Source organism: Triticum aestivum, chromosome 2A, assembly GCF_018294505.1.
Source record: "Triticum aestivum cultivar Chinese Spring chromosome 2A, IWGSC CS RefSeq v2.1, whole genome shotgun sequence".
Classification (NCBI taxonomy): Eukaryota; Viridiplantae; Streptophyta; class Magnoliopsida; order Poales; family Poaceae; genus Triticum; species Triticum aestivum.
The window spans coordinates 665,318,176-665,330,157 of record NC_057797.1 but is presented as its reverse complement, the minus strand read 5'-3'; the positions used below and the strand labels follow the sequence as shown (position 1 = coordinate 665,330,157).

General features: G+C 44.7%; 1 pseudogene; it reads left to right on the top strand.

Annotated features, from left to right (window-relative positions):
• The first annotated feature begins 407 nt into the window (after positions 1-407).
• On the top strand, positions 408-10,163 carry LOC123191819 (uncharacterized; annotated as a pseudogene).
• Positions 10,164-11,982: the final 1,819 nt, after the last annotated feature.

Sequence of the window (11,982 nt, the reverse complement as noted above, 5' to 3'; positions counted from 1 at the left end):
ATCTACCAATGTATGAATCCAAGAACAAAGCTTAGCTCCGATAGACAACCCCCTTGCTCGGCTTGGCTTCATGATTTCGTGAGATCGATATGAGAACATAAGAAAAGACCAAGATAGTATTGTGTGTTTTACTTGCAGTAGTAGATTTATCTGACAAGTGTTAGAATTTTTTAGAACCAACCATTTGAGTAGATACCTCGCCGGAAAAGTATCACTTAATTTAATTGATTTTTTAGAACCAATCATTAGAGTTGAGACCCCTACACTAATTTTTTGAAGTCAACTAAATTAAGTGATTTTAGTTGACTTTATAAAGGCACTCTCTGGAAGAGTATCACTTAATTTAATTGACTTTTAAAAAATAATGTTCTTAATTGTGCTTCTTCCATGCAACTTCTCTTGGTCCCATGTACTCTTCAACCGGAACCATCCTAGAAGATGCTATTTCGGAGAGTTCCATCCAGATCTTCTCCATCAAAGTTACTAGTCTAATGTGTGGTCACAGCTGGCCACTGCAGGTTTATGGCTTTGTTGCTGCTAGGAACTTGGTTGATCTAAACACAACTATATCTTCAGGTGCGCTAGGGATAGATCCCAAACCCTCACTCAAAAGGTGATGAGTGCAACATCTGTTGGAAATATGCCCTAGAGGCAATAATAAAATGGTTATTATTATATTTCTTTGTTCATGATAATTGTCTATTATTCATGCTATAATTGTGTTATCCGGAAATCGTAATACATGTGTGAATACATAGACCACAACACGTCCCTAGTGAGCCTCTAGTTAACTAGCTCGTTGATCAAAAGATAGTCATGGTTTCCTGACTATGGACATTGGATGCCATTGATAACGGGATCACATCATTAGGAGAATGATGTGATGGACAAGACCCAATCCTAAGCATAGCTCAAAGATCGTGTAGTTCGTTTGCTGTAGCTTTTCTGAATGTCAAGTATCATTTCCTTAGACCATGAGATTGTGAAACTCCCGGATACCGTAGGAGTGCTTTGGGTGTGCCAAACGTCACAACATAACTGGGTGACTATAAAGGTACACTACAGGTATCTCCGAAAGTGTCTGTTGGGTTGGCACGAATCGAGACTGGGATTTGTCACTCTGTATGATGGAGAGGTATCTCTGGGCCCACTCAGTAATGCATCATCATAATGAGCTCAATGTGACCAAGTGGTTGATCACGGGATCATGCATTACGGCACGAGTAAAGTGACTTGCCGGTAACGAGATTGAACGAGGTATTGGGATACCGACGATCGAGTCTCGGGCAAGTAATGTACGATTGACAAAGGGAATTGTATACAGATTGATTGAATCCTCGACATCGTGGTTCATCTGATGAGATCATCGAGGAGCATGTGGGAGCCAACATGGGTATCCAGATCCCGCTGTTGGTTATTGACCGGAGAGTCGTTTCGGTCATGTCTGCGTGTCTCCCGAACCCGTAGGGTCTACACACTTAAGGTTCGGTGACGCTAGGGTTGTTGAGATATTAGTATACGGTAACCTGAAAGTTGTTCGGAGTCCCGTATGAGATCCCGGACGTCACGAGGAGTTCCGGAATGGTCCGGAGGTGAAGATTTATATATAGGAAGTCAAGTTTCGGCCATCGGGAAAGTTTCGGGGGTAATCGGTATTGTACCGGGACCACCGGAAGGGTCCCGGGGGTCCACCGGGTGGGGCCACCTATCCCGGAGGGCCCCATGGGCTGAAGTGGGAGGGGAACCAGCCCCTAGTGGGCTGGTGCGCCCCCCTTGGGCCTCCCCCTGCGCCTACGGTTGGAAACCCTAGGGGTGGGGGGCGCCACACTTGCCTTGAGGGGCAAGCCACCCCCATGGCCGCCGCCCCCCTAGGATATTGGATCTCCTAGGGCCGGCGCCCCCCCTAGGGACCCTATATATAGTGGGGGGGAGGGAGGGCAGCCGCACCCAAGCCCCTGGCCTCTCCCTCTCCCTCCCGTGACACTACTCCGTCTCCCTGCGCTTGGCGAAGCCCTGCCGAGATCACCGTTGCTTCCACCACCACGCCGTCGTGCTACTGGATCTTCATCAACCTCTCCTTCCCCCTTGCTGGATCAAGTTGGAGGAGACGTCTTCCCAACCGTACGTGTGTTGAACGCGGAGGTGCCGTCCTTTCGGCGCTAGGTCATCGGTGATTTGGATCACGACGAGTACGACTCCATCAACCCCGTTCTCTTGAACGCTTCCGTGTGCGATCTACAAGGGTATGTAGATGCACTCCTTCATCCCTCGTTGCTAGATGACTCCATAGATTGATCTTGGTGATGCGTAGAAAATTTTAAAATTCTACTACGTTCCCCAACAGTGGCATCATGAGCTAGGTCTATGCGTAGTTTCTATGCACGAGTAGAACACAAAGCAGTTGTGGGCGTGGATATTGTCAATTTGCTTGCCGTTACTAGTCTTATCTTGATTCGGCGGCATCGTGGGATGAAGCGGCCCGGACCGACCTTACACGTACGCTTACGTGAGACTGGTTCCACCGATTGACATGCACTAGTTGCATAAGGTGGCTGGCGGGTGTCTGTCTCTCCCACTTTAGTCGGATCGGATTCGATGAAAAGGGTCCTTATGAAGGGTAAATAGAAATTGGCATATCACGTTGTGGTTTTGGCGTAGGTAAGAAACGTTCTTGCTAGAAACCTATAGCAGCCACGTAAAAACTTGCAACAACAATTAGAGGACGTCTAACTTGTTTTTGCAGCATGTGCCGTGTGATGTGATATGGCTAAAATGATGTGATTAATGATATATGTGATGTATGAGATTGATCATGTTCTTGTAATAGGAATCACGACTTGCATGTCGATGAGTATGACAACCGGCAGGAGCCATAGGAGTTGTCTTTATTTATTTATGACCTGCGTGTCAACATAAACGTCATGTAATTACTTTACTTTATTGCTAAAGCATTAGCCATAGTAGTAGAAGTAATAGATGACGAGACAACTTCAAGAAGACACGATGATGGAGATCATGATGATGGAGATCATGGTGTCATGCCGGTGAAAACGATGATCATGAAGCCCCGAAGATGGAGATCAAAAGGAGCAAATGATATTGGCCATATCATGTCACTATTTGATTGCATGTGATGTTTATCATGTTTTACATCTTATTTGCTTAGAACGACGGTAGCTTAAATAAGATGATCCCTCGTAATAATTTCAAGAAAGTGTTCCCCCTAACCGTGCACCGTTGCGAAGGTTCGTTGTTTCGAAGCACCACGTGATGATCGGCTGTGATAGATTCTAACGTTCGAATACAACGGGTGTAAGCCAGATTTACACACGCAATACACTTAGGTTGACTTGACGAGCCTAGCATGTACAGACATGGCCTCGGAACGCGGAAGACCGAAAGGTCAAGCATGAGTCGTATAGAAGATACGATCAACATGAAGATGTTTACCGATGTTGACTAGTCCGTCTCACGTGATGATCGGACACGGCCTAGTTGACTCGGATCATGTTTCACTTAGATGACTAGAGGGATGTCTATCTGAGTGGGAGTTCATTGAATAATTTGATTAGATGAACTTAATTATCATGAACTTAGTCTAAAATCTTTACACTATGTCTTGTAGATCAAATGGTCCACGTTGTCCTCAACTTCAACGCGTTCCTAGAGAAAACCAAGCTGAAAGATGATGGCAGCAACTATACGGACTGGGTCCGGAACCTGAGGATCATCCTCATAGCTGCCAAGAAAGATTATGTCCTAGAAGCACCGCTAGGTGACGCACCTATCCCAGAGAACCAAGACGTTATGAACGCTTGGCAGTCACGTGCTGATGATTACTCCCTCGTTCAGTGCGGCATGCTTTACAGCTTAGAATCGGGGCTCCAAAAGCGTTTTGAGAGACACGGAGCATATGAGATGTTCGAAGAGCTGAAAATGGTTTTTCAAGCTCATGCCCGGGTCGAGAGATATGAAGTCTCCGACAAGTTCTTCAGTTGTAAGATGGAGGAAAATAGTCCTGTCAGTGAGCACATACTCAAAATGTCTGGGTTGCATAACCGCTTGACTCAGTTGGGAGTTAATCTCCCGGATGACGCGGTCATTGACAGAATCCTTCAGTCGCTTCCACCGAGCTACAAGAGCTTTGTGATGAACTTCAATATGCAGGGGATGGAAAAGACCATTCCTGAGGTATATTCAATGCTGAAATCAGCAGAGGTGGAAATCAAAAAGGAACATCAAGTGTTGATGGTGAATAAAACCACTAAGTTCAAGAAAGGCAAGGGTAAAAAGAACTTCAAGAAGGACGGCAAGGGAGTTGCCGCGCCCGGTAAGCAAGCTGCCGGGAAGAAGCCAAAGAATGGACCCAAGCCCGAGACTGAGTGTTTTTATTGCAAGGGAAGTGGTCACTGGAAGCGGAACTGCCCCAAATACTTAGCGGACAAGAAGGCTGGCAACACTAAAGGTATATGTGATATACATGTAATTGATGTGTACCTTACCAGTACTCGTAGTAGCTCCTGGGTATTTGATACCGGTGTGGTTGCTCACATTTGTAACTCAAAGCAGGAGCTACGGAATAAGCGGAGACTGGCGAAGGACGAGGTGACGATGCGCGTCGGGAATGGTTCCAAGGTCGATGTGATCACCGTCGGCACGCTGCCTCTACATTTACCTACGGGATTAGTTTTAAACCTCAATAATTGTTATTTAGTGCCAGCTTTGAGCATGAACATTGTATCAGGATCTCGTTTAATTCGAGATGGCTACTCATTTAAATCCGAGAATAATGGTTGTTCTATTTATATGAGAGATATGTTTTATGGTCATGCTCCGCTGGTGAATGGTTTATTCTTAATGAATCTCGAGCGTAATGTTACACATATTCATAGTGTGAATACCAAAAGATGTAAGGTTGATAATGATAGTCCCACATACTTGTGGCACTGCCGCCTTGGTCACATAGGTGTCAAACGCATGAAGAAGCTCCATGCCGATGGACTTTTGGAGTCTCTTGATTACGAATCATTTGACACGTGCGAACCATGCCTCATGGGTAAAATGACCAAGACTCCGTTCTCAGGAACAATGGAGCGAGCAACCAACTTATTGGAAATCATACATACTGATGTGTGCGGTCCAATGAGTGTTGAGGCTCGCGGTGGCTATTGTTATGTTCTCACCCTCACTGACGACTTGAGTAGATATGGGTATATCTACTTAATGAAACACAAGTCTGAGACCTTTGAAAAGTTCAAGGAATTTCAGAGTGAGGTTGAGAATCAACGTGACAGGAAAATCAAGTTCTTGCGATCAGATCGTGGGGGAGAATACTTGAGTCACGAATTTGGCACACACTTAAGAAAATGTGGAATAGTTTCACAACTCATGCCGCCTGGAACACCTCAGCGTAATGGTGTGTCCGAACATCGTAATCACACTCTATTGGATATGGTGCGATCTATGATGTCTCTTACCGATTTACCGCTGTCATTTTGGGGCTATGCTTTAGAGACTGTCGCATTCACTTCAAATAGGACTCCGTCGAAATCCGTTGAGACGACACCGTATGAATTATGGTTTGGGAAGAAACCTAAGCTGTCGTTTCTGAAAGTTTGGGGATGCGATGCTTATGTCAAGAAACTTCAACCTGAAAAGCTCGAACCCAAGTCAGAAAAATGCGTCTTCATAGGATACCCTAAAGAAACTATTGGGTATACCTTCTACCTCAGATCCGAAGGCAAGATCTTTGTTGCCAAGAATGGATCCTTTCTAGAGAAAGAGTTTCTCTCGAAAGAAATAAGTGGGAGGAAAGTAGAACTCGATGAAGTATTAGCTCTTGAACCGGTAAGTGACGCAGCTCAAGAAAATGTTCCTGAGGTGCCTGCACCGACTAGAGAGGAAGTTAATGATGATGATCATGAAACTTCAGATCAAGTTGCTACTGAACTTCGTAGGTCCACGAGGACACGTTCCGCACCAGAGTGGTACGGCAACCCTGTCTTGGAAATCATGTTGTTAGACAACGGTGAACCTTTGAACTATGAAGAAGCGATGGCGGGCCCGGATTCCGACAAATGGCTAGAAGCCATGAAATCTGAGATAGGATCCATGTATGAAAACAAAGTATGGACTTTGACTGACTTGCCCGATGATCGGCGAGCCATAGAAAATAAATGGATCTTTAAGAAGAAGACAGACACGGATGGTAACGTAACCATCTATAAATCTCGGCTTGTCGCTAAGGGTTATCGACAAGTTCAAGGGGTTGACTACGATGAGACTTTCTCACCCGTAGCGAAGCTGAAGTCCGTCCGAATCATATGTTAGCAATTGCCACATTCTATGATTATGAGATATGGCAAATGGACGTCAAAACGGCATTCCTGAATGGTTTCCTTAAGGAAGAATTGTATATGATGCAGCCGGAAGGTTTTGTCGATCCTAAGAATGCTGACAAGGTGTGCAAGCTCCAACGCTCGATTTATGGGCTCGGAGTTGGAACATTCGTTTTGATGAGATGATCAAAGCGTTTGGGTTTACGCGGACTTATGGAGAAGCCTGCATTTACAAGAAAGTGACTAGGAGCTCTGTAGCATTTCTTATATTGTATGTGGATGACATACTGTTGATGGGAAATGATATAGAATTCTTGGAAAGCATAAAGGCCTACTTGAACAAGTGTTTTTCAATGAAGGATCTTGGAGAAGCTGCTTATATATTAGGCATCAAGATCTATAGAGATAGATCGAGACGCCTCATTGGTCTTTCACAGAGTACGTACCTTGACAAGATATTGAAGAAGTTCAAAATGGATCAGTCAAAGAAGGGGTTCTTGCCTTTATTGCAAGGTACGAGATTGAGCACGGCTCAAAGCCCGACCGCGGTAGAAGATAGAGAAAAGATGAGTGTCGTCCCCTATGCCTCAGCCATAGGGTCTATCATGTATGCTATGCTGTGTACCAGACCTGATGTAAACCTTGCCGTAAGTTTGGTAGGAAGGTACCAAAGTAATCCCGGCATGGAACACTGGACAGCGGTCAAGAATATCCTGAAGTACCTAAAAAGGACTAAGGATATGTTTCTCGTTTATGGAGGTGACGAAGAGCTCGTCGTAAAGGGTTACGTCGATGCTAGCTTCGACACAGATCTGGATGACTCTAAGTCACAAACCGGATACGTGTATATTTTGAATGGTGGGGCAGTAAGCTGGTGCAGTTGCAAGCAAAGCGTTGTGGCGGGATCTACATGTGAAGCGGAGTACATGGCAGCCTCAGAGGCAGCACAAGAAGCAGTCTGGGTGAAGGAGTTCATTACCGACCTAGGAGTCATACCCAATGCGTCGGGCCCGATGACTCTCTTCTGTGACAACACTGGAGCTATTGCCCTTGCCAAGGAGCCCAGGTTTCACAGGAAGACCAGGCATATCAAGCGTCGCTTCAACTCCATTCGTGAAAGTGTTCAAAATGGAGACATAGAGATTTGTAAAGTACATACGGACCTGAATGTGGCAGATCCGTTGACTAAACCTCTCCCTAGAGCAAAACATGATCAACACCAGAACTGCATGGGTGTTCGATTCATCACAATGTAACTAGACTATTGACTCTAGTGCAAGTGGGAGACTGTTGGAAATATGCCCTAGAGGCAATAATAAAATGGTTATTATTATATTTCTTTGTTCATGATAATTGTCTATTGTTCATGCTATAATTGTGTTATCCGGAAATCGTAATACATGTGTGAATACATAGACCACAACACGTCCCTAGTGAGCCTCTAGTTGACTAGCTCGTTGATCAAAAGATAGTCATGGTTTCCTGACTATGGACATTGGATGTCATTGATAACGGGATCACATCATTAGGAGAATGATGTGATGGACAAGACCCAATCCTAAGCATAGCTCAAAGATCGTGTAGTTCGTTTGATGTAGCTTTTCTGAATGTCAAGTATCATTTCCTTAGACCATGAGATTGTGCAACTCCCGGATACCGTAGGAGTGCTTTGGGTGTGCCAAGCGTCACAACGTAACTGGGTGACTATAAAGGTACACTACGGGTATCTCCGAAAGTGTCTGTTGGGTTGGCACGAATCGAGACTGGGATTTGTCACTCCGTATGACGGAGAGGTATCTCTGGGCCCACTCGGTAATGCATCATCATAATGAGCTCAATGTGACCAAGTGGTTGATCACGGGATCATGCGTTACGGCACGAGTAAAGTGACTTGCCGGTAACGAGATTGAATGAGGTATAGGGATACCGACGATCGAGTCTCGGGCAAGTAACGTACCGATTGACAAAGGGAATTGTATACGGGTTGATTGAATCCTCGACATCATGGTTCATCCGATGAGATCATCGAGGAGCATGTGGGAGCCAACATGGGTATCCAGATCCCGCTGTTGGTTATTGACCGGAGAGTCGTCTCGATCATGTCTGCGTGTCTCCCGAACCCGCAGGGTCTACACACTTAAGGTTCGGTAATGCTAGGGTTGTTGAGATATTAGTATATGGTAATCCAAAAGTTGTTCGGAGTCCCGGATGAGATCCCGGACGTCACGAGGAGTTCTGGAATGGTCCGGAGGTGAAGATTTATATATAGGAAGTCAAGTTTCGGCCATCGGGAAAGTTTCGGGGGTAATCGGTATTATACCGGGACCACCGGTAGGGTCCCGGGGGTCCACCGGGTGGGGCCACCTATCCCGGAGGGCCCCATGGGCTGAAGTGGGAGGGGAACCAGCCCCTAGTGGGCTGGTGCGCCCCCCCTTGGGCCTCCCCCTGCGCCTAGGGTTGGAAACCCTAGGGGTGGGGGTGCCACACTTGCCTTGGGGGGCAAGCCACCCCCTTGGCCGCCCCCCCCCCTAGGAGATTGGATCTCCTAGGGCCGGCGCCCCCCTTAGGGACCCTATATATAGTGGGGGGGAGGGAGGGTAGCCGCACCCAAGCCCCTGGCCTCTCCCTCCCGTGACACTCCTCCATCTCCCTGCGCTTGGCGAAGCCCTGCTGAGATCACCGTTGCTTCCACCACCACGCCGTCGTGCTGCTGGATCTTCATCAACCTCTCCTTCCCCCTTGCTGGATCAAGTTGGAGGAGACGTCTTCCCAACCGTACGTGTGTTGAATGCGGAGGTGCCGTCCGTTCGGCGCTAGGTCATCAGTGATTTGGATCACGACGAGTACGACTCCATCAACCCCGTTCTCTTGAACGCTTCCGCGCGCGATCTACAAGGGTATGTAGATGCACTCCTTTCTCCCTCGTTGCTAGATGACTCCATAGATTGATCTTGGTGATGCGTAGAAAATTTTAAAATTCTGCTACGTTCCCCAACACTATCTACATTCTAACCCTTTGTGTACATTCATTCTCTTGTTGCTTGCTATTACTACCAGATCGTGTGTCCTTCATTGTTTTAATAGTCTAACCCTCGCTCGAAAGGTGGATGAGTGCAGCTCTACCTACATCCTAACCCTTCGTGTACCTTCACTCTCTTGTTGCTTGTTAGTACTGCTAGATCATGTGTCCTTCAAATAAATAGTCCAAGAATTAATTAATTGATTATTATTGTGATGCTTGCATTGCAGGATCCCTTCATGCGCCTAACATGCCCGTCTTGAGTTGTTCTGTTAATCGACCCGGTTGCCATTGAAGTTCAGCTAAAAGTAAAAGGCAAAGATGAACCTGAAGATCATGTGTTGGCTTTCACATGTTTCTATGTTCATGAAATGTATCATTTGGAAGATGGGATTCATATACGTACCCCTCGCAAGTGTTGCACGCTTGAGTTTGCTCTAGAAATGTTGCCTATGTCAGTCAAGGCTACCGTGGGCATCCGAGTTTTGCTGGGCCATGGCCCGATTAGTGTTCGGGGCAGGTTGTTTGCAGTACCAACAGTGTAAAGGAAGGGAGAGAGTTATTGCTTGATTTTCAAGATGGAAAACTGCCTACCAAGCCATATGGTGTTGTTGAGCTTGTGATGCTTGTTGTTTCTGTTGATTACCCGAAGGGAAACTTGATTGTTTATGTGGAGGCCTATCGAGATGGGTTTTTTCGCATGAGGCACGGTTGACTTCGGGGTGAAAGTGTCTGGCGGAAGTACTCGCATATGTGATCTTGTTTTCTGCAAGATGGCAGTTACCGCTTTTTGCAAGATAACATGAGATGGGCCAGACGCCAAGTTATGAACAGAAAGTGCAAACCGTATTGGCCTGATTTCAAGGCAAATCCTAAACGACGCCCTATGCGCCCGTTTCTTGAGGTATCGCAAACAGGCGCATACCCTCTGCCTCACTGGGCCGATCCATTGAACCTTTTTTTATGCTAAAACGCAAAAGTTGTGTGGTACTCTTAATCGAACCGTGATCGCCAGGTCCAATGTACGGTAGATGAACCATCCCGCCAATCTCCCCAGATGTGTTTACGAACATTAATCTTTCTATTTTATCTTGCAACAGTTCTCTTTGGTTTTTCTTTTTTCTTGGAACGGTTTTTGTGTGGCTTTTTTCTTTTTCTTTTTTGTATTACTTTCTTTTTTACAAATGCGTGAATCTTTTGAAAATTTGATGAACTTTTTCACAATAGATGATTTTTTTTAAAAAATGAACATTTTTCGAATTTGATGGAGTGTTTTTCAAATTGATATTTTTTTCGAAATTGATGAACTTTTTTCGAAGTCGATGAATTTTCTCCAAAATTTGTGATTTTTTCAAAATTGACGACCTTTTCGAAAAAAATCAGTGAACTTTTTTTAAAATTCGATGAACTTTTTTCAAATCCAGTGAAATTTTTTCAAATTGATGATTTTTTTTCAAATCTGATGAACTTCATATTTCCATAATTTCATAACAGCATGTAGGCTGCATAATCGAATTAAAAAATTAAAGGATGATCAGGGTATATGGAAGGAAGGTACGACATATTTAAATCCTTTGATTTCTGATTACTTTTCGGGATTATTCTCTACGGAAATTGATGAACCTGACCCACATCTTATTCGGAAAGTTGTCCCTCATGTGACCCCTGCTATGAATGATGAGCTCATGAAAGCATATTTGATTGAAGAGGTGAAAAGGGCTTGTTTTCAATAGGTGATTTGAAGGCGCCAGGCACCAATGGATTGCATGCAATATTTTTCAAGAAGTGCTGGTAAATTCTTGGAGATGCCTTGACAACGGAAGTCCTTAATGCTATCAATACAAAGGTAATTCCTGAGGGGTGGAATGATATTGTTATTGTTCTTATATCAAAGGTGGATGAACCGGAGATAATTAACCAATACAAGCCGATTAGTCTTTGTAAGGTTCTTTACAAAATAATTTCCAAGATGATAGCTTTCAAAATCAAAACTTTCCTCGATGATATTCTCTCTCCGGTTTAGGGTGCTTTTGTGCCTGGCAGGCTAATTACTGATAATATTCTATTGGCATATAAAAGTTTGCATATTATAAAGAAAAAGAAGAGGGAAGGTTGGCTATTGTGCGGTAAAGCTTGATATGAATTAAGCTTATGACCATGTAGAATGGAAGTTCTTGGACAAGATGATGATCCAGTTGGGCTTTCATACCGAGGTAGTCCAATTGTTAATGCCTTGCATCACTTCTGTTGAATACAAAGTGAGATATAATGACCAAGAGACTACTGGTTTTATTCCTACTAGGGGTCTCCATCGGGAGATCCTTTATCTCCGTATTTTTTCTTGATCTACGCAGAAGGTTTATCGAGTACTTTGGCTCAAAAAGAGGAGGTTCGTGGCATTGAAGGTGTTCGTGTGTCCAAAAATGCACCATCAGTTTCTCATTTATTATTTGCTGATGATTCCCTTATCCTTATTAGAGCATATTTGATTAATGCAACCTCATTGAGACAGGTACTAGATGAATATTGCGCGAATTCTGTGCAGATGGTGAGTGAAGGGAAGAGTAGTATTCTTTTCAGTCCAAATGTAAATGTTGAGATGAAATCTCAAGTTTGTGTTGAACC